Source organism: Lycium barbarum, chromosome 1 (genome assembly GCF_019175385.1).
Source record: "Lycium barbarum isolate Lr01 chromosome 1, ASM1917538v2, whole genome shotgun sequence".
Classification (NCBI taxonomy): Eukaryota; Viridiplantae; Streptophyta; class Magnoliopsida; order Solanales; family Solanaceae; genus Lycium; species Lycium barbarum.
Genome location: NC_083337.1, coordinates 33373975 through 33398299, shown reverse-complemented (window position 1 = coordinate 33398299; position 24325 = coordinate 33373975). Strand labels below are relative to the sequence as shown.

The 24325-nt window shown below is 40.6% G+C and overlaps 1 long non-coding RNA gene across 2 annotated transcripts; it reads left to right on the top strand.

The window, feature by feature from the left end:
* The first annotated feature begins 13525 nt into the window (after positions 1-13525).
* LOC132635539 (uncharacterized) lies at positions 13526-23781 on the top strand. Of its 2 annotated transcripts, none has more exons than XR_009580631.1 (3): positions 13526-13599; positions 22456-22506; positions 23529-23781. It is a non-coding gene; the product is annotated as an uncharacterized LOC132635539 (long non-coding RNA). The 2 variants fall into 2 exon arrangements; XR_009580627.1 differs by lacking the exon at positions 13526-13599 and adding an exon at positions 21608-21679.
* The last annotated feature ends 544 nt before the right edge of the window (positions 23782-24325 follow it).

Here is a 24325-nt window from a genome sequence, read left to right as displayed (position 1 = left end):
TGGATAAAACGGAATACTATGGGCCTACAAGCAATTCAACCTGGACTAAGCTGACTCATGCAACTATAACATCAAAGACTATGTATATGTGTATATATACTGATGATAACTATGCAAGCTGACTAGCCTGCCACATGACCTATACACAAAATGAATAGGAGAGGACAAGGCTACGTCACATGTCATTTACAAATAACTGTCTACAGACTCTAATGGAATAAAAGCTGTAGAAAGGACGGGACAAGGCCCCGTCATACCCATGTAGCTATCTATATCTCAAAAGTAGCGTACCAAAATGAACTGCTGCTCCGGATCAAGTGGAGCGCACTGACCACCGCTGGGTGAATGTCCTACTTAGCTGGACCGCCTGTCTGTCTACCTATATCTATGGGCAAGAACGCAGCCCCCGAACAATAGGGGAGTCAGTACGGACTATGTACTAAGTATGTAAGGCATAAGAGGAACGTATACATAAGAATCATGAAAGGAATCTGAAAACTCATAAACAAACTGACTATCTGAATGCATCTGTATGACCAAGGATACTTCTGCGATGTGTGATATGCATGCTCTTCTTTAAAAATCATATAACAGTGCCGAGGAACATACGGCCCGATCCATATCTCATCTAATCCCGCATCCGGGCATCCCGCGTCCGGGACGATATCATACGCCGCCAACTAGTGGTGTTGCCCGACCATGTAGGTACGGCGTGAGAAAATAGTTGTACATGTATATATATATATATATATATATATATATATATATATAATGCATGAACGACTCATGAAAGATATACTCAGAATAACTCTAGATAAACAAGATTTCTAGAAGTCATAAACATAAATATAAGAAATCAAGGATATGATGAATCTTGTACCATCTAAGAGTAGAGTCTTTGGAACTGGCTCGCTTATTTGTTCGTTCAGACAATAATGATTATGCCAAAAGAATACAAAGGACACCCTTAACACACCATGTAGCATATCTACTCGTCCAACGTCTAGTTCTTGAACTCGTAAGTCTACAACCAAGATAACATAGGCCACAATCAGACCTTTTATAACACTTAGAATCCAATTCGAGTGAAAAGGGAACTTAATGAGTTCCGGACAACATCCCCTTCATAACTCACTAATTCTTGATTCTTCCAATTTAGTTAAAATATCAACAACAATACTAGCAACAACCATATCAATACTTACATATCAAAGTAAAATCAATTCTACTCCAAATCATCCCTAAAAATAACCTTCAAGCCCAACTCTACTCTTATTCAACTTACAACTTTCATAACTATAATTCCTTTGCTTAAAACCATTAAAACACTTGATAATAATTCCAACACAAAGATAAGAATCATAAACATACATTGAAAGAACTAGGATACCAACAATCAAGCTCTAACTCCAATTCCCAAGCTCATCAACTTCAAAGAAACCCTACGAACAACCTTTTTGCTTCACTAGCTCGGGTTTACGGGCTCGGATCTTTCTAAAATTCACCCAATATAATATAAAATGGTGAGGGGAAATATTTAAGGGTTTTCTCTTGTTTGGGACTGAGAAAATAAGAGATAAAGTGGTGGGACTAGATATATATATATATATATAGATGGACCAAGAAGGTTCCAGTGGCTGCGGGTCGACGAGCAGGTCGACGACTCGTCGACTAGCTCCGTCGTTCTACCTCCCGAGAATCAGAGGCGGCGACACACCGATGGTCCATAACGACGGCTCGTGGACACGTCGACGGCCCGTCAGTGTGGACTGGTTATGCAGGTTTTCCTAGATCAGTCGAGTTCGCGTCGATTCGATTCGTTTAACTTCTAATTCTGCAGTATTGCTAGAAACATATACTAATATCTTGGTACATGCAGGGTAAGGCACTTAATAATTTGAAAACTCAGGTACTGATCTCCATATTAAGGGTATAAACCACTCATAAGCCAAGGACCGCTTGCGATAAAAATGAGAGGTGTAATATTTACGTACTTACAAATCATATTTTCCCTTTATTTTCCTCTTCTTTAATATCTTACAAGTGAATCTGGATTTACTACTATAATTAATACTCATAATACATAACTTATCAGTAACATCCCAAAATGACTGAACGATAAACTTTACTTCCTTATATAAGCATTGACGTCCTGAAGTTCCAATAACGGTAACCCTTACCTTGGCCCCACTCGAGAACTCTGATCTAGTATAATTCGGTCCAATGGGAGTAGGGGAGTTTTCATCAGGTTGCTCTTCCACAGGTTGTTCTGTGACACCCTCACATTCAACAAATTTACCAATTATACTGAATCTCCCAGACTTACCACTATTCTCATTTGACCCTCGTTCTACGGATACCGTCAATGGGATTACACAAATGGTCATCCCCCAATAATAGTCTATCCCTTACCTGCTCAGTAGGTTCCTCCTGGATCTCAAACGGATCTGTCTTTATGGAAGACATGACTTCTGATGGATTTGTCTCAATAGAGGACACATCCTCCGATGGGTCTGTATCATAAGAATGGCCGACTCTGGAAGCCCCTAGACCATCAGCCTTCTTTCTCATAGAAGTCATCTCATAGCTACAAAAACAATCAAGGTTAAGGTTAAAAAATATTATATCCTGTGACTTAGCTCTATCGCACGATCTATGATAGAAAGGAAGGTAACAATCCTAAATGCCCTGCAGCCTCCTATTTATAAGTGTGGTGCACAACACACCTATAAACAAGACTCAACTAGACACGGCTTGTAGACAACCCTAGGACAGAACTACTCTAATACCACTTTTGCCACGACCCAAACTGGAGGACCATGGCAGGCACCTGACCATACTAGTCAAGCACCACCTGACATGCATCTGTAATATCAACATAAATATAGGTGGGCCGATAGGGCCATTATATGACTCTCGATAAAATCATAAGGAACAATCGCATATCAACTAATTTGAAAGACTCATCTGTATTAATATGCTGAACTTACTACATAAGCCGATAAGGCTATCATAACCACCTGTGAAAACATGTGAAACCACAAGTCTGGACCTCATCTGACAATACATAACTAGCTAGAAGCCTCTACTAGAAAACATAACACAACGTTGTCGGGACAGGGCCCCACCATACCTATACACATGTGCATACATAGCTATATATATATACACACACACACATAAGACCATGCTGACTCCTGGCATCTTCGAAATAAATGGAGTGCATCAACCTCATCCGCTGAGCTGACATCTGAATAGATGGATCACCAACCTGTATCTCAGAACCTGCGGGCATGAAACGCAGTCCCCCCAAGCAGCAGGGGAGTCAGTACGACTAATGTACCGAGTATGTAAGGCATGAAAATAGCATATACATAAGAATCATTAAAGGAATCTGAGATATAAGAGTTAATCTATATATCTAAATGTATTTGTGTGACTGTATATCTGGAAATGTCTGTATAACTCTGTATAACTGAAAGTACCTCTAAGGGAGAATGATATGCATCCTTTCTTTCAAAATCATATATTTATATCATAACATAACTGTTAGTGTTGTGGAACGTGCAGCCCGATCCATAATGTTAGTGTTGCGGAACGTGCAGTCCGATCCATATATCATATCATGTCGGCCCCTCTGTGGGCATCATCATCATCATATACCAACTGATCAACAGGTGATGCGTATATAGTGTCTATCCGTATCCCCATATCCCATATATATATATATATATATATATATATATATATATATATATATATATAATATACGTGTATATAATGCCTTCTGGTCATGGATCAATATGCATATGTATAAATGAATGCAATGCATAAGTAAGATGAATAAATAGAACTCTCGGAGTGACATAAAGTCGTGCTACCTCCGATAAACATCTTTGAGCTAATATCATCAATATATGTAATCTGAAGACCCATGAATAGAAGGAATAATCATAAAAGGGGTACAGGGACATCAAAGATTAGAGTACTCCTAATGCTTCTAAGAGTAGAGTGATATGGAAGTTCGTTCATTCGTTCGTTCATTCATATCATAAGGATCATACCAAAATGAAAGGAAGGATAGCCTTAACATACCTCAATCTCCTAAAGCTACAATACTTCCCAACGTAGCACACAATGGGGTTTAAACTACATAATCACAACAAGGCACATGGTTACTACCATTCAGAGACTTAGTCGATTTTTTATGCTAGCAACTCGTTTATATAAATTTGGGCAGTATCTCCCCTATAACCTTAACTTCCTCCAAATTAATTTATCAACAACAACAACAACTAGAACAACCCAATAGTACATCTGTACAAACATTATCATCAAGCAATCAAGGAGCGACAAGCTCCCGAGGCTATAATACAATGGTGTACTCCACACCCCAACCTCCTTTGAATAACAAACAAGCTTTACATGAGCTACCAAACCCCACCAATCTCCATACCCTATGAAAATAATAACTAATCATCTTATACAACTACCACAAATTGAACTCACAGCTTCCGATCACCGTCCCATGATTTTTTAACAAAAACGTACCTTCCATCCGAGCTCAAACAATCTGATGTAGATGTAATTAGTAATCAGTTACTACACCAAATTATCCCCCATATAAGTCCGTTGAGCATGTAGATAAAATTACTATAAATCTAATTAATATAAGACATGTAATGAATATACAAAGAGAAAGAGAAATTTTCGGTCCCTATATATAAGATTCACCTCAATATAGAACAACTTGAGGGAGTTTAGAGGATTGGGATTTCAATATGCTAGATAGTGATCTGATAAGGAATATATAAGAATCCCTATAGGTGAAGTAACATGGTAATTAGTTGCCAAAATAGAATGTCAGTTTAGAGTACTGACATTATTTTAATATAAGTGGTGGTGGGTGCATTAAATGAATCAATTGTCATTTTTGAAAGAAAACACATGTCAGGCACAAACTAAACTAAGAATTATACTAGTAAGTAAAGCGACTGAAAGAAAGGTATATAAGTACAGAAACTGATAACTGTAAACTAAACAGGAAGGTAAGGATTTGAAGTACTCCCCGTTTTGAATGAAGGATCACCTGTATAACTGCAAATATAAGCTGTGGCCTAGGGCCCAAATAATATGCACAAAATTGTGGCCCCAGGCCTAAGCAATTCGTATGCATAAACTGTGTCCTAGGGCCCAAAATACAGATACATGTGTCTAACATTAAACAATTTATGATACTGAGACTGAGATATAACTGATAGCATGATAACTGTTTCTGATTATGGAACCCAAGCCAATAACTGATTATACACTGACTGAGACTCATGTGATGTCAAAACACAAGTCCATAATGATTACGTAGAAAATGATAACCATGAACGAATTTTAAAACTATATCGCTAGAAGATAGAAGTTCTACAACTATTCATTAAACTAGGGTTAAACATAGTCTGAGGCAATTTACTGAAAAGTATGAAGAACGAGGCGTAGAAAGAATCATGAACATCCCCTAACGTAGATAGTTAGCCTTACATACCTGTATATGCTCCAAAACTTGTATCTATAACTCTGAACATGAGAAGAATCCCCAAAACCTGTGTCTTAAACCATGAACGTGGGTTTTCTTGAAAACCCTAGGTTAAGAACAATAATTCCCTAATTAGGTTACGTAATCTTATGCTAGAATTGACTAGGAAGTGTTTGAGACGCTAACCTTAGAGCCTTGTATTGTTTGGAGAAGAGAAACTTCGTTCTAGGGCTTAATGGATTATGAAAAACTGATTTTCTAGATGGAAGGGCCCTATTTATACTTTTTGTTGTCGCCGTATATTGACGGTTCACTTGACGGACCGCCAACATGTTGATGGTTCGTCGATGTGACCGTCCTTTCGCAAAATTAGAAGTGTTTCTGAGGGTCTGCACTGGCTGTGTAACTTGACAGTGCAAGTTGATGGGTCGTCAACATGTTGACGGGCCATCCTTGCGCATTGACGGGCCATCCTTGAGCATTGACGGCCGTCCTTGCGCATCGACTTGTACTGCAGGTGGTAAAATGGCCATAACTTCTAGCACAGAGATAAGTTTTGGGTCCATAATATATCGTTGGAAAGTTATTTCAAAGTTCTACAACATTCATTTTTAAGATTTCTCAATTTCCCAATGGATTTTCACGAAATCGGGCTGGAAGAAGGACCTATCAAAAACTTAGGCGATTCCATCAAATCTTAAGCACCTTACTATTATCCACCTTGCGAGGATCATATCTTCTTGCTCCGATCTTGATTGGCCTAATCCTTATATGCCTGGTACTTCCACGTACTACATCTTTAATTAAGGAACCTTTTCAAAATTCTCAACTAATCGAGAGGTTATTGTTGCCCGAAGTAGGCCCCTCGGCCATTTTCGTAAAACGTTCAAACCTTAAAATTTCCTCTGAAACTCTAACGATACGAGTCTTACCTTTGTTGCAAGATACAGGGTGTTACATATCAACAGGGGCAACTCTGTACTTGCTTGTCTATGGCACCAAGGCAGTCACACCTAACAAGGTGGATATACCATCACTTAGAATCGTTTAAGAAGCAGAGTTGGACAATGTTGAATGGTCCAATATCAATACGAGCAATTAGATTTGATCGAGGAGAAAAGAATGATCGAAGTATGCCATGGCCAATTATACCAACAAAGGATGACTCGTGCCTTCAACAAGCGAGTCAGAGCTCAACCTTTTCAAATAGGACAACTGGTACTCAAGCGAGTGTTCCCACACCAAGGCGAGTACAAAGGAAAGTTCGCACCTAACTAGCATGGCCCATACGTGGTCCACAAGGTACTCTCCGGAGGAGAAGTGATCTTAGCTGAGATGGACGATCAAGAATGACCCAAAGCAATCAATTCAGACACAATCAAGAGATATTACGCGTGAAGACATGCTTTTCAATTTCTAAATGTACTTTTGTTTGTAATCACTACATCGAGACCTATCTCTTATCGCAGAGATCCGTAGAAAATCCATATCGGATTTGGTATTCCTTTTATAATAGATAGATAAACCAAATGATTTCTATATAATATGAACTACACAATGACCTGATTTCCAAGATGGGATACGTAGGCAATCCATATAGGACTCCATCACATTATTAGAAAAAAAAATCAATTATTTTATTCCGAACTACGTTCGACCTGATTCCTGCTTCGATAGGATATGTAGGCGCTCATCGAGCTCGGTCGTACCAACCAAAAACCCAAGAAACCCTTAGGATGCCACAAGGATGGAATTTTTGAGATGGACCTCAAAACTTCAACAATTTAAAGATCGGCACAAGAGTCAGCCGATCAAAGCCTTCAACTGGGGCAGAATTTTTGAGAGACCTCAAAAATTCCCTTACAGAATTCGGCACAAGAATCAGCTGATAAAAGACTTCAACTAGAGCAAAACTTTTGAGAGGATCTCAAAAATTCCCTCACTATAAATCGGCGCAAGATTTTGCCGACATAAACCTCAAACTGGGGCAGAATTTTTTAGAGGGTCTGAAAAATTCCATTCCGCCACAAGATACCATGGACAGTTAAAGATCCTCGATCAAGTACACATGTCATGGCAACAAACATAAATACTTTCAATAATTGTATTCTATTTTTACAATCAAAGCTTTTGAAAAGCTTATGATCAACTCTTTGAAACTTTTTACTGCATTTTACTTTAAGACAAATTCATCTCTCATGCTATCGAATCCAAGAAGATCTGAACCAAAAGCACAACCAAGCAAGCAAAGGAACGATGTGACAGGAGTCGAAGACACAGATCGTCCTCATAGAAAACTAATGCTCTTTCTGTGGATGCAGGTTCCCCGGTATCTTCAGGAGGACGACCATTTATTTTGCTAACCTTATTTGCTCATAATGATGAAACAGGTAAGAAGCGACTCGTCGGAGGAAATCCCAGTCCACACTAAGTACATGATCTAGCCAAGAGGGCTACAAAAGGACAAAGCGCCACAAGGGCGGCACAATCTAGCCAAAAGGTCTAAAAAAGGACAAAGCGCCACAAGGGCGGCACAATTTAGCCAAGAGGGATACTAAAGAACAAAGCGCCACAAGGGTGGCACAATCTAGCTAAGAGGGATACAAAAGGACAAAGCGCCACAAGGGCAACACAATCTAGCCAAAAGTGCTGCAATGAGCGAGACGTCGTAAGGACGAAACCATCAGGCCAAAAGGACCACACAACGGACAAAACAACATATTATGGCCAAGAGGCCTCTTTAGCTTCAGGGGGAAATTCCTATGTCTTTCTTTCATCCTCTCTGTCTATGGCCTATGCCAATTGGTCTTATTCGGATGAGTTGCATTTCGCTTTCCTTTTGTTAGTTTATCAGTCCGGGCCAAATCCTTCTCCCTAAAAATTTTGGATTTTCTTTCCTCGGCGAGTGAAGTTTCTGCCCTTGTTGAGTTAGTAAGGCCCGATCGAGCTTATGTGCTTGCCAGGTCTTTCACCATATGCTTTTCCTCGAGAATGTGAGACTGCTCACCCTCAGTAATCGTGTTGCCCGCTCTTTTCATTGATTGTACAGCTTCACATCCGATATAAAGGATGAAAGAAAGACAATCTATCCAAGAGGGCCATATCTATCATTCATCTCAAGCATGTGCATGCCAAGAGGGCCATTCATTCATACTAACATTGCCAAGAGAGCTATTCATACAAACATTGCCAAGAGGGCTATTCATATAAACATTGCCAAGAGGGCCATTCATACAAACATCGCCGAGGGGGCCTTTCAGAAAAACATTGACAAAAGAGCCATTTATACAAACATTGCCAAAAGGATCATTCATACAAATATTGCCAAAAGGGCTATTCATACAAACATTGCCTAGAGGCCCATTAATATAAGCATTGCCGAGAGGGTCATTCATTCGTACAAAAATTGCCATGAAGGCCATTCATGCAAACATTACGAAGAGGGCCATTCATAAAACATTGCCAAGAGGGCCATTCATACAAACATTGCCGAGAGGGCCATTCATACCAATATTGCCGAGAGGGCCATTCATTCATACAAAACATGCCGAGAGGGCCATTCATTCAAACTACTGAGAGGGCCATTCATTCATTCAAATTTCCAAGAGGCCACTCATTTAATTAAACTGCCGAAAGGGTCATTTATTCGAGCAAACGCCAAAAGGGCCATTCATTCAAACCAACGCCAAAAAGGCTATTCATTCAAACCAAATGTCGAGAGGGCCATTTCATGTAAGCAAGGACCAAAAAGGTCAAACAAATTAAACGGTGCCAAGAAAGTCACCTATTTTTAAGAGTTAGCCGAGAAAGCTATGTCATCGAAATCACGCAGGGGTGGTAAAAAAATACAAAAGACCAAGAGGGTCAGACAAATCTAACAGTGCCAAGAAGGTCACCTATTTTCAGAATTAGCCAAGAAGGCCATGTTATCAAAACCACGCTGGGGTGGTAAGACGAAATACACCAGACCAAGAGGATCATTCAAACAAACGGTGCCAAGAGGTTCGCCCACGAAAGGTCAAACCAAGAGGGTTATAATGACGGAACCACACAAGGGTGGTAAGACAACTACATAAGACCGGGAGGGTCATTCAAATTAAACGATACCAAGAAGGTCACCTACGTGAAATTAAACCAAAAGAGTACAGTTACGAAGCCACGCAAGGGTGGTAAAGCTGAAACAAGGACCGAGATGGTCAACCATGATGTTACCGAGCAAATGAAAGTAGGTTCATAGCCGCCAAAAAGAGGATCAGACTGATCAAACCAAATCCAGATGAATGCGGAGCAAACGTAAAACTTTGTCTTAGGTCGAGATAGGGTGCTATGAGAGTCAAGCTCTCTGGACAGGAGTTAAGGACCACTCCATACCACACTTAGCCACAAAATTGATTTTGAAATTTTGCTATTTCACTTTTCTTTATTATTTCAAGATCCCGCAACCAGTCGGACACATACCGGGAAGTACAAAGGAATTTCCTCATAAGGGATACCCTTTTCCACCGATTGAGTCGAACTATAAGTGACCTGATTCTTAAAATCAAGGATATATAGGCGGACTTAATCCCAGAGTCTCGGTCACATTCCAACAGACCATTCTGAGACTTCTCAATTTTGACATTGGAAGATCCGGGATTTGTTTTATGAAAATTGCATTAGAAGTTTAATTGAGTCGAACTACAAGTGGTCTGAATTCTCATATAGCCTGAGATATGTAGGAAATCCAGAGACCAGGGTCCTGCCATAGTTTTGAAAATTGCATGAAAAGAGAAATTTATCTTTGATATGGTCAGGTCAAAAATCAGGTTTGTCAAATTTCGATGATTAGGGTTGGCTTTGCCATCCTCGAACAACAAAAGGGGAAGTTTTTGACACCTAATCTTTTCCCTCCAATAATTTTATTTAATTATTCAGAATTCTTGAGTCACAAACTAGTGAAATATACATTTTACAAATTGAAAATGATTTTACAAAATTATTTCGGTGACATTTTGCCATTTCATTTGGCAAAATATCATCAAGTATATTATTGTATATCATATTATGTATTTTGTGTATTTTAAGAATTTCAAACATATTTATGAAAATTTTAATTCAAAATAGTGAAAACAACTATGAGAATTAATTGTTTAGAACTATTGATGGACCAATTGATAAGTATTTTACTCCGTTAAATCAAAAAATTTGATTTATTGAATAAATAATCAATTATCCCTCAACCTTATAACTTATTTAGTTTTAATTAGAACAACTTTCACGTTGTTTAAAATTGAAATTGTCAATTAATCATTATGTGGTAGATATGGCCATAATTAAAATGATCAATTAGATCTATACTTTTAATCAGGTTACATTTGAAATAACTATTTGTTTTCAGGTTGCCTCAATTGAAATATTGGCTTAAGTTACATTCTTTAAATTATAACCATTTGTGAAATCTGCCCCTTTTTCCTTTCTATTCTAGCCGGTTCAAAGGAATTAGGTCAAGCCCAATTCTTTCCAACTGCTTGACTCGTCCCACATACATTCATATACAGCCAAACCTTTAATGACCTAAGTTATTTACACGGTTTGCCCTTTGAGGCAAAACCCAAGCAGTCATTTCGTTTCCCTTTCTCTCTCTTCGTCACCATGCTTGAAATGATAATAGTCTAGAGTACTATACTTTTCTACGGTCTGTGCATGGTTGGAAAGGGAAAAGCATTAATTGCTTCGCCCTTTCTCATCTCTTCTCCACTGTGGTCAACCGTTGAAGAGGTGAGGTTACCCCTCTTTTTTCTTTTCTGCATTTTTCTTAATCGATTTTGTCTGGTTGTCATTTCAAATGCTGGGTTTTGATTGGTTATCACATAATTGGAGGGAATTCAAGAATAACCCCCCCCCCCCCTAATTCCACTATTCCCACATCGGTACAAACCCTAGCTGTTGGGTTTTTAGATTTCTTCATTTCCTCATTATATGGACATGAAAAAAAAGGACAGACAAAAATATTTTCAAGTTCAGCAAAAACCCATTTCTAGGTTTTAAATTTTGTGAGCATATTTAGGGTTTTGGTTTGCTCAAAATCCTTATTAGTTCAAAATTTGGTTTCAATTTGTTAAAACTCTTCCATTTCTTTATGGTTTCTATGGCTGTGAGGTGTGGAGAAGATAAGAAGGTTCTCAAGCTCTATTTTCGGCTGGGCTACCACTACAAAAGTTAAAATTTCATCCTTTCTTTGTTTATTTGTTTATCTATCTGTTTTAGTTTTAGTTTTTGTTTAGTTTAGTTATTTCCTAAAGTGTTTTGAATATTGAAGTATGTAATTATCTATTTGTTTAGCTTTTGTTAGTGGTAGATTAGTTAAGTATATTTTAGGCTTTAATGTGTTAGTCTTCCTAGGTTGGTTTAGTGAAAAGCATGCTTAGTTAGTATATCAATGGTTATTCATGTCATTAGAAATGTGGTTTGGATGCCTATGCTTCTATATGTTCCTTAACTAGCAAAAGTGTTGTTAGCATTAGCTTTGTTTTAAAACCAAGTTCGGTTCTGGATATTCATGTACCATTAAGATCCTGAACTAGTTTGAACTAAAGGAGTGTATATTGTTCCAAGTGTTGTTGAATTGATTCCATCAGGGTTTATATGTCACTTGTTTGAGTAGTCTAAGTGTCGGTACTTTTTAATATGATCATTGTCTTTGTCTAGCTATTATTTAAGTTCAGTTTAACAAATGTTAACATGTGCTTGAGTGCTCTATGTGTCTGTGTGATTAGTTTTGCCAAGCCAGTGCAGTCTGCTAACAGTTATTAGCCTCACTATGTTTCTAATATGTACATGTTTAGATTAAGTTTGGTCTTATTGAAAACTCAGCATGTGAATATGTATATCAGTAAAGTAATCCCCATTGAGTCATGAGTCTGTCATCTGCATTATCATGTGTCTTCCTAATCATATGCTTATGCAGTGTAGCTTTGTCCTTATTAAATGTTGGTGTTTGTTTAGAATAGCATAAGCATCATTGGTTATCGGTTAGTTGCTGTATAGGATGATCCAAATCCTGTCATATTTTTTTTAGTTTAAATTCTCAGCATATAACTTGGTCTTATCCTGTTCAATAAGCCTGTGCTAGCTTTAATGAGCTGATCAGTCTTGGGTTGTGCCAATATAGGAATCGGTTCATCTCACTGTTAAACTTGAATCAATATGTGTTGCCTGGTTTGATGTAAGATGAACATGAAGTAACATGATAATAGTCTAATATTGTGCAAAAAGGGTGAGCATAAAGTTTTGAGTTTGATATTTGGTTTGTGAAACAATCTTAACATGAATTAGTGGAGCAATACAGTTGCCATGTTTGAGGGTTCTTATATCCATTTCATATTGTTAAACACCATATAGGACGTACATTTTTAGAACTGATGACTATTTTAAGAGAATTTTTAAGGCTATATTTCATAATTAAACTCAAAAACATGCTTGTGTCCTCAAGTGGTCCTTACCTACGCTTTATGATAATCTATTTGTTATATCCAGTGTTTTCACACCTTTGGAAAATTGGAAATAATTTGGACTTGTAAGAAATAAGGTCATAATTGAATTTAAGTAACCCTTGAGTTGTTATGAAAGAATATTAATATGGAAGTGTCGAGGAGCGCTAAGGGCAAATTTGGGATTTCAAAAATTAGTTTCGGGAATTACAAAACGTGGACTATAAGTCATTGGGCCAAGAATAATGGAAGGGAATTTAAGGCCCAATGCATATGAAGTGGCCGGCCATGGTGTGGCCCAAGCCCACAAATTTTTATTAAATTTCCATGTGTTTAATTAACATAGGGGGTTATATTATATATAGTTATCTCTATCCATTAGAAGACTTAAGATAAGAAGTCAAGAACAAGAGCAAAACAAAGGGGGGTTTCGGGTTTGGCTAGGAAAATTGGCCATCAAAAATATTGCTCCAAAAATTTTTCTCTTGTGATTTCCTTACTAAGTTGAGTACCCTTTTCAACTTGGTGTAGTTGGGTTGGAGAGAGGAGCATTAAATTCATCAAAGTGACCATTCACTCAAGTGAAGAAGACTAGGGAAAAAGGTAAGAATTCATCTCTTTTTATTGTGTTATGAAGTCATGTTTATGTTGTAGTATGTAGAAATGAGTTGATTGTATGGAGAAATGGAAGTTTGCAAAGTGGGTGTGTGGTATGTATATGTAGCCGTGAGTATGTGTGGATTGTATACCTATAATGTGTTGAATTTATGTTATATTCTAGTTGTGTTATTGTGATTCTTGCAATATAAATGAAAGTAAAATGATATGAGGTTGCTTTGAAATGGAATGTAGAAACTTATGTCGCTTTAGTATGATTTTACGATATTATGAAAATGAGTTATTAGGTGGCTAAATTATGATGATCATTGATAGATTTGGAAGTTGGAAACATGTTATGGATATGTATGCCAAAGATTAGAAGTTTTGAATGAGTTATGACTTCGGCGGAAAGTTTGTATATTATGTATATCGTGTGTATAATTTAAGGAAACAATATGAAATGCTTCTAAACTATGTTGTGGTGATCTAGATTGATAATGAATGTGAAATCATTGAGATTAGTTTGAAAGTTAAGGTTAAAGTGAAGGTTATGACATTGTATTGAAAAGATGGCTAAATAAGTTATATTGCGTTTATAGTGGTTGTTGTTGTTGTTGATGTTTGTTGTTGGGTTGTTGTTGATGGTTTTGAGCCGAGTTGAATTCTCGGGGATGCTATATGTATAGGGGAGGTGCTGCCGAAATTTCGGTAGACATATATAAGTTAAGTTGAATTCGTAGAATCTATAACTCACAATTGGTAAACTTGACCATTTGCAGATTTCTGACGAAACGGGAAGTGAGTTTGTAAAGCTACCCCGATCCTTCTTTTGGCATGCCGAAGTGTATTAGGATCGAATTCGGGCCTCGAAAGACTCTCTGCCCCTCGAAATCCGCAAGTGAAAATATCACTTTTTCTTTCAGTAAGATTGAACTCTTTCGGTATGTTTTCTTGGAAATTATGCAAACCTTCTCTAAACTCCTTGGAAAGCTACAGAATGTCCGTAGAACCTTTATAGGTGATCCCATAAGCTTAAAGGGCGTAATTTGGACCCATCGCCTTGCTTGTCCCGAGGTGGGCCCACTATTCCCGATTTTGCCTTTAATGTACTTAAGTCTTCTTTTCGAATAGTTCTTAAAAGAAACGTTTTGACTACCATTCTAGTTACCTAACAAACGTTGTTTTAAATATTTCATTAAGTCTGATAAATTGTTTTGATACTCGAAACTCATTTACTATGATTCCTTCCGACTTCATTGGATCGGTTTGTCTTTGATATGCCTCATCGAGTCTATGGAAACATTCATGATATTTTACTTGCATTAGTCTCTCACTACTCCATTCGTGGATGCCCCAATGTTTCCCACACTGAGCCCGGGCCAGCATATGTTGTCAAGCGTGATCCTCTGCATTGTTCGTCGTGCCTCGATGTGAGGGGGCAGGTATACGCGTACATGGGTTTGTGGAGTATGCTGTGCCATGTACGCTTGTTCTGATATGATTTACTATGGCCATCTGATATGATATATTATGTTACGGGGTTATGCCCCTATTCTGATTCTTCTGTGTTGTGACACCAGCGTCGGGAGGGTGGCCACGTTCTGTCTGCCGAGTCCCTTGGCAGGGGCCGGATTTGATATGACATATGTTCTGTACACACTCTGCATGTTTTGGAAATATGTATCTGATACTTTGGATTTTCCGTTTACTTTCTGTATGTTCTGCACAAGTTATGATTTTGTTTCTGCAACTCAGGCTTTACATATTCAGTACATATTTCGTACTGACCCCCTTTCCTCGGGGGCTGCGTTTTCATGCCGCGCAGGTACCGACGACAGGTTTGCTGATCCGTCTGCTTAGGATCTCATTCTGCTATTTTTGGAGCGTTCTTTTATTCAGAGCCATCTTTTGGTATAGTCTGTCACTTCTATATATGTATATTCTCGTTCATGGGTACGGCGGGGCCCTGTCCCGTCATATGATTCTGTCGGTCTGTTAGAGGTCTGTGGACATGTTTGTGGGTTGGGATCTTTCTGTACAGCTGTGTGTATATGTTGTGTTTGGGCGATCCCATTCGCCGCGGCGGCCGGTCCGCATATATTTAAATGTTACTCTATTGGCCCTGTGTGGCCTTTGTTGGTATTTTCTGCGTGCAGGGTATATGGGATAGTCCGTAAAACAAAGGAAACTCTGCCGAAATTTTTCTGGAGATTATCTAAATTGGAACTAAATCCTTGTCGGCTTCTGCTATATACTAGAATGTGATTGAGTGCCCAGATCGGGCCCTAGTCACGGCCTACGGGGTTGGGTCGTGACAAAAGTGGTATCAGAGCGGTTCGTCCTCGGAATGTCTACAGACCGTGTCTAGTAGAGTCTTGTTTATCGTTGTGTTGTGCACCACACCTATAAACAGGAGGCTACAGGGCATTTAGGATACTACCCTTCTTTCTGTCTTAGATCGTGCGATAGAGCTGTGTTATCAGGATGATTCCTCCCTAACGAATTGTTACATTTGCAGTTATGCCTCCAAAAAAGGCGACAGCGGCCCAAAAGGCCAAGGCAGCAGCTGTGGGAGAGACTAGTCGGGCCCAGATGGTTACCAGGGCCCATGCTCATATTGCTCCTGATATTTTGCCCCCGGCAGAGGGCTCTTCCACACCGCCACATGTAGAGGAGATTGGAGCAGCAGCAGCTGCAGGTCGGGGGGCGACTCCACCGCCAGCTCCCGAGATTCCAGTACCTGAGCCCCCAGCTCCACGGCCAGGCACTGAGGATCAGTCCATGAGAGAGGCAGTCCAGCTATTGACCAGACTTGTGGCAGGACAGGTTCAGGGGCACGGACTGGGAGGTGACCAGGCTTACAGGCGTGCCAGTTGGAGAGCCCGTGAGTTCTTGACTTGTGGTCCTCCAGAGTTCTTCGGGACTAAGCCCGAGGAGGATCCTGAGGAGTTTATCAGGAAGATGCGGCGCACTTTACAGCTGATTAATGCTTCCGAGACAGAGTCAGTTGCGTTGGCCTCGTACCGGTTGTATGATGTGGCGGCTAATTGGTACGAGTCATGGGAGTTATCTAGGGGTGACGGCGCTCCCCCAGCAGTTTGGGATGATTTTTCTCAGGCTTTTCTTAGCCATTTTCTGCCTCCGGAGTTACGGCGGGCCAAGGCTGATAGATTCTTATTATTGAGACAGAGGGGTCGCAGTGTTCGAGAGTACAGTATGGAGTTCGACTCATTGGCCCGATACGCACCTGCTGTGGTAGCTACTATGGCTGACAGGATGCACAGGTACATTATGGGGCTGGACCGTTATTTTGTCGACAGCTGTTTGGTATTGGCTGCTCAGCCCGGCATGGATATTGCCCGGATTCAGGCCCACGCCCAGGGCATGGAGGACCGGGATAGGGAGCGTCAGCCTGATAGGAGCCAGGATCGGAGACAGCCCGAGAGGGCCAGATCGTCTAGGTATTCTGGAGATTTTCGGGGCAGACAGCCGCAGCAGCCTAGCAGACATCTATCCCAGCCGGCACAGAGCGCACCTCCACAGCCTACAGGTCGCAGATTTGATAGCCCAGGGTATTCAGGAGCAGGTCAGAGCTCCAGGGCTTCAGGTTCGCGGACAGATAGGGGTTCTGGTCAGACGAGGCCACCTAGGCCTCAGTGTTCTTATTGTGGCAGATACCATCCTGGGGAGTGCTACAGAGCCACCGGTGCATGTTTTTCTTGTGGCCGTCAGGGCCATTCTGTGAGAGATTGCCCGTATAAGGGTAGTTCAGGTGGTGCAGCGCAGCCTACCGGATCAGCCGCCGGGTCTTCATCTTCATCAGTGGCTATGCGCCCTACGAGGCCAGGTACTTCATCACCAGTAGGACGCGGCAGAGGCCGTGGTGGAGCTTCTGGTACTAGCGGTCCTTCGAACCGCATTTATGCTCTGTCCAGCCGCCAGGATCAGGAGGCATCACCTAATGTCGTTACAGGTACATTATCGGTTTTCTCTCGGTCTGTGTATGCATTGATTGATCCAGGTTCGACCTTGTCATATATTTCGCCTCTGGTTGCTAGTAAAATTGGTATAATGTCTGAACCTATAGAGCCGTTTGAGGTAGCCACACCGATTGGGGACTTTATTGAAGCAAAACAGGTATATAAAAACTGTTCTGTAATTATATGCGGCCGAGACACTAAGGCAGATCTGGTGGAGTTAGATATGATCGAGTTCGATGTTATTATGGGTATGGACTGGCTAGCTTCCTGTTATGCTAATGTTGACTGCCAAAATAAGGTAGTTCGTTTCCAGTTTCCCGGGGAGCCAGTTATAGAATGGGCCGGTAATACAGCATCGCCGAAAGGTAAGTTTATTTCATACCTTAAGGCGAAGAAAATGATCAGAAAGGGTTATTTTTATCATCTGGTTCGGGTACAAGACTTGACAGCAGAAACGCCGACTCTTCAGTCAGTTCCCGTGGTTAATGAATTTCCGGATGTATTCCCAGATGAGCTTCCAGGCCTTCCTCCGGAGCGGGAGATAGATTTTACTATTGATTTGCTTCCAGATACTGAGCCGATATCTATTCCCCCGTACAGAATGGCACCGGCAGAATTGAAAGAACTGAAAGAGCAGTTGAAGGATCTGTTAGAAAAAGGCTTTATCAGGCCCAGTACTTCGCCTTGGGGGGCCCCGGTATTATTTGTGCGTAAGAAAGACGGGTCGCTGCGTATGTGTATTGATTATCGGCAGCTGAATAAGGTAACTATAAAGAATAAATACCCCCTCCCCAGAATTGATGACTTGTTTGATCAGTTGTAGGGCGCCAAATATTTTTCGAAGATAGATCTTCGGTCAGGCTATCATCAGGTACGGGTACGAGAGGCTGATATTCCTAAGACAGCATTCCGGACCAGATATGGGCATTATGAATTCAGAGTTATGTCTTTTGGGCTGACTAATGCTCCTGCAGTATTCATGGATTTAATGAACCGGGTATTCAGGCCGTTCTTAGACATGTTCGTAATTGTATTTATCGATGATATCCTGGTTTATTCTCGGTCTGAGGCAGAGCACGCAGATCATCTGAGAGCGGTACTTGGGGTACTTCGGCATCGGAAATTATATGCAAAATTTTCTAAATGTGAATTCTGGCTGGCTTCAGTGGCATTCCTGGGGCATATTATTGCAGCTGATGGTGTCCGGGTGGATACACAGAAGATTGATGCCGTGAAAAATTGGCCCAGACCCACGACGCCCACAGAGGTACGTATTTTCCTGGGGTTAGCTGGCTATTATAGAAGATTTGTGGAAAAGTTTGCTTCGATTTCAGCGCCTTTGACAAGGCTAACTCAGAAGGGAGCCAAGTTCCAGTGGACTGATGCTTGTGAACGAAGCTTCCAGTTGCTGAAAGAGAAGCTGACTACAGCCCCAGTTCTGACTCTTCCAGAGGGACCCGATGGATATGTTATTTATTGTGACGCTTCTGGCGTGGGATTGGGCTGTGTATTGATGCAGCACGGCAGAGTTATAGCTTATGCTTCTCGGCAATTGAAAAAGCATGAAAAGAATTATCCTACTCACGATCTGGAGCTTGCAGCGGTGATCCATGCCCTGAAGATATGGAGACATTATTTATATGGCGTTCATGTTGATATCTATACAGATCATAAGAGTCTCCAGTATATTTTCAAGCAGAAAGAGCTTAATTTGTGGCAGTGGAGGTGGCTGGAGCTCCTGAAGGACTATGATGTGGATATTCTGTATCATCCGGGAAAGGCTAATGTTGTCGCAGATGCGCTTAGCCGGAAATCTATGGGCAGCTTGGCAGATTTACAGCCAGACAGGAGAGAGATAGTGCGTGACCTTCATCAGTTGGCTAATCTTGGGGTTCGTCTGGCCGAATCTGGAGGTACACAGATTTCTGTCCGAGGGGTTTCTGAATCATCTATTAAGGAAGATATCAAACGGCATCAATATGAAGATCCTGTTTTGGCACGATACAGAGACACAGCCTATGATAAGGAGAAGACTCCGTTCGAGTTCACTCTGGACGGGACTTTATTATTCAGGGGCAGGTTGTGTGTACCTGATATTGCAGGTCTTCGGCAGCAGGTTATGAGCGAGGCACATTATGCTCGCTATTCGGTCCATCCTGGGTCTACGAAGATGTACCATGATCTCCGATGCTTATACTGGTGGGATGGCATGAAAGGGGATATCGCAGAGTTCGTCGCCCAGTGTCCCAATTGTCAACAGGTCAAAATTGAACATCAAAAACCGGGTGGACTGTTGCAGGAAATGGAAATTCCGATGTGGAAGTGGGAGATCATTAATATGGACTTCATTACAGGGTTGCCTCGCACTCCACGGAAGTATGATTCCATCTGGGTTATTGTTGATAGGCTGACAAAATCAGCCCATTTTCTCCCCGTCAGAACTACTTATTCCGCCGAGGATTATGCCAGGCTTTATATTAAAGAAATAGTGAAGCTTCATGGAGTTCCTATATCTATTATCACTGATAGAGGTGCTCAGTTCACAGCGAACTTCTGGAGATCTTTTCAGGAAGGATTAGGGACTCAGCTGAGCCTGAGCACAGCTTTTCATCCTTAGAGTGACGGACAGGCCGAGCGCACTATCCAGACACTTGAAGATATGTTGCGGGCCTGTGTTATTGATTTCAGAGGTAGCTGGGAGGATCACTTGCCATTGATTGAATTTGCTTACAACAACAGTTACCATTCCAGCATCCAGATGGCTCTGTACGAGGCTCTGTATGGCAGGAAATGCAGGTCACCGATCGGCTGGTTTGATATTGGCGAGACAGAATTAATCGGCCCAGATATGATCCAGCAGGTCGTTGATAAGGTAAAACTTATTAGGGAACGACTATTGGCAGCCCAGAGTCGACATAAATCATACGCTGATAAACGGCGTCGTCCTTTGGAATTCCAGGTTGGTGATCGGGTATTTCTAAAGGTATCACCTATGAAAGGCGTAATGCGATTCGGCAGAAAGGGCAAGCTCAGTCCGCGTTATATTGGGCCTTATCAGATTGTTAGAAAAATTGGAAATATGGCCTATGAGTTAAATCTGCCATCTGATTTGGAGGCGGTACATCCGGTATTCCATGTATCTATGCTCCGCAAATGCATCGGTGATCCCTCCAGAATATTTCCTGCAGATGATATTCAGGTGACGGAGCAGTTATCTTATGAAGAGCAGCCCGTAGCCATTCTAGACCGTCAGGTAAGAAAGCTCCGGAACAAAGATGTAGCCTCTGTTAAGGTGCTGTGGCGGAACAACAATAGGGAAGAAATGACCTGGGAGGCCGAAGAGGAGATGAAGAAGAAATATCCTCATTTGTTCCCTATGCCCACAGGTAATCTCGAATCTTTGCTTAATTCCACTTCAATGATGAATGAAGGTCATATGTGCTGTCTATAAACAGAAAACTTCCCCCAAAGTATTTTCAAACCCTATAAGATTAATTTAACATTCGAGGACGAATGTTCTAAAGGGGGGGAGGATGTTATATCCCGTGTTTTCACACCTTTGGAAAATTGGAAATAATTTGGACTTGTAAGAAATAAGGTCATAATTGAATTTATGTAACCCTTGAGTTGTTATGAAAGAATATTAATATGGAAGTGTCGAGGAGCGCTAAGGGCAAATTTGGGATTTCAAAAATTAGTTTCGGGAATTACAAAACGTGGACTATAAGTCATTGGGCCAAGAATAATGGAAGGGAATTTAAGGCCCAATGCATATGAAGTGGCCGGCCATGGTGTGGCCCAAGCCCACAAATTTTTATTAAATTTCCATGTGTTTAATTAACATAGGGGGTTATATTATATATAGTTATCTCTATCCATTAGAAGACTTAAGATAAGAAGTCAAGAACAAGAGCAAAACAAAGGGGGGTTTCGGGTTTGGCTAGGAAAATTGGCCATCAAAAATATTGCTCCAAAAATTTTTCTCTTGTGATTTCCTTACTAAGTTGAGTACCCTTTTCAACTTGGTGTAGTTGGGTTGGAGAGAGGAGCATCAAATTCATCAAAATGACCATTCACTCAAGTGAAGAAGACTAGGGAAAAAGGTAAGAATTCATCTCTTTTTATTGTGTTATGAAGTCATGTTTATGTTGTAGTATGTAGAAATGAGTTGATTGTATGGAGAAATGGAAGTTTGCAAAGTGGGTGTGTGGTATGTATATGTAGCCGTGAGTATGTGTGGATTGTATACCTATAATGTGTTGAATTTATGTTATATTCTAGTTGTGTTATTGTGATTCTTGCAATATAAATGAAAGTAAAATGATATGAGGTTGCTTTGAAATGGAATGTAGAAACTTATGTCGCTTTAGTATGATTTTACGATATTATGAAAATGAGTTATTAGGTTGCTAAATTATGATGATCATTGATAGATTTGGAAGTTGGAAACATGTTATGGATATGTATGCCAAAGATTAGAAGTTTTGAATGAGTTATGACTTCGGCGGAAAGTTTGTATATTATGTATATCGTGTGTATAATTTAAGGAAACAATATGAAATGCTTCTAAACTATGTTGTGGTGATCTAGATTGATAATGAATGTGAAATCATTGAGATTAGTTTGAAAGTTAAGGTTAAAGTGAAGGTTATGACATTCTATTGAAAAGATGGCTAAATAAGTTATATTGCGTTTATAGTGGTTGTTGTTGTTGTTGATGTTTGTTGTTGGGTTGTTGTTGATGGTTTTGAGCCGAGTTGAATTCTCGGGGATGCTATATGTATAGGGGAGGTGCTGCCGAAATTTCGGTAGACATATATGAGTTAAGTTGAATTCGTAGAATCTATAACTCACAATTGGTAAACTTGACCATTTGCAGATTTTTGACGAAACGGGAAGTGAGTTTGGAAAGGCGTAAGGAGCTTGAAAGGTATGTAAAGCTACCCCGATCCTTCTTTTGGCATGCCTAAGTGTATTAGGATCGAATTCGGGCCTCGAAAGACTTTCTGCCCCTCGGAATCCGCAAGTGAAAATATCATTTTTCTTTCAGTAAGATTGAACTCTTTTGGTATGTTTTCTTGGAAATTATGCAAACCTTCTCTAAACTCCTTGGAAAGCTACAGAATGTCCGTAGAACCTTTATAGGTGATCCCATAAGCTTAAAGGGCGTAATTTGGACCCATCGCCTTGCTTGTCCCGTGGTGGGCCCACTATTCCCGATTTTGCCCTTAATGTACTTAAGTCTTCTTTTCGAATAGTTCTTAAAAGAAACGTTTTTACTACCATTCTAGTTACCTAACAAACGTTGTTTTAAATATTCCATTAAGTCTGATAAATTGTTTTGATACTCGAAACTCATTTACTATGATTCCTTCCGACTTCATTGGATCGGTTTGTCTTTGATATGCCTCATCGAGTCTATGGAAACATTCATGATATTTTACTTGCATTAGTCTCTCACTACTCCATTCGTGGATGCCCCAATGTTTCCCACACTGAGCCCGGGCCAGGATATGTTGTCAAGCGTGATCCTCTGCATTGTTCGTCGTGCCTCGATGTGAGGGGGCACGTATACGCGTACATGGGTTTGTGGAGTATGCTGTGCCATGTACGCTTGTTCTGATATGATTTACTATGGCCATCTGATATGATATATTATGTTACGGGGTTATGCCCCTATTCTGATTCTTCTGTGTTGTGGCACCAGCGTCGGGAGGGTGGCCACGTTCTGTCTGCCGAGTCCCTTGGCAGGGGCCGGATTTGATATGACATATGTTTTGTACACACTCTGCATGTTTTGGAAATATGTATCTGATACTTTGGATTTTTCGTTTACTTTCTGTATGTTCTGCACCAGTTATGATTTTGTTTCTGCAACTCAGGCTTTACATATTCAGTACATATTTCGTACTGACCCCCTTTCCTCGGGGGCTGCGTTTTCATGCCGCGCAGGTACCGACAACAGGTTTGCTGATCCGTCTGCTTAGGCTCTCATTCTGCTATTTTTGGAGCGCTCTTTTATTCAGAGCCATCTTTTGGTATAGTCTGTCACTTCTATATATGTATATTCTCGTTCATGGGTACGGCGGGGCCCTGTCCCGTCATATGATTCTGTCAGTTTGTTAGAGGTCTGTGGACATGTTTGTGGGTTGGGATCTTTCTGTACAGCTGTGTGTATATGTTGTGTTTGGGCGATCCCATTCGCCGCGGCGGCCGGTCCGCATATATTTAAATGTTACTCTGTTGGCCCTGTGTGGCCTTTGTTGGTATTTTCTGCGTGCAGGGTATATGGGATAGTCCGTAAAACAAAGGAAACTCTGCCGAAATTTTTCTGGAGATTATCTAAATTGGAACTAAAGCCTTGTCGGCTTCTGCTATATACTAGAATGTGATTGAGTGCCCAGATCGGGCACTAGTCACGGCCTACGGGGTTGGGTCGTGACACTATTCATCTATGGAATGATTGAAAACATCTATTTGACTTCAATACGCATGCATACACTCACCATGCTAAAGAAATTGACTAAGACATCTGTGGTTGCACTGTCCAGCCTGTTTGAACGAAAATTAGCAGTCTGAAATAGCTAAGAGCCTGAAAGACAAAGTGTTTAGACCTTTATCATGATAAGATGGAATTAGATAAATCATTAAGGGTAAAGAGAGTTGTTTATGACCCGGTTAATCAATAGAGACTTTGAGAGGCTGTCACTTGTTTGTAGGGAGGTATAGAGTGACATCCTAGGGTTAAG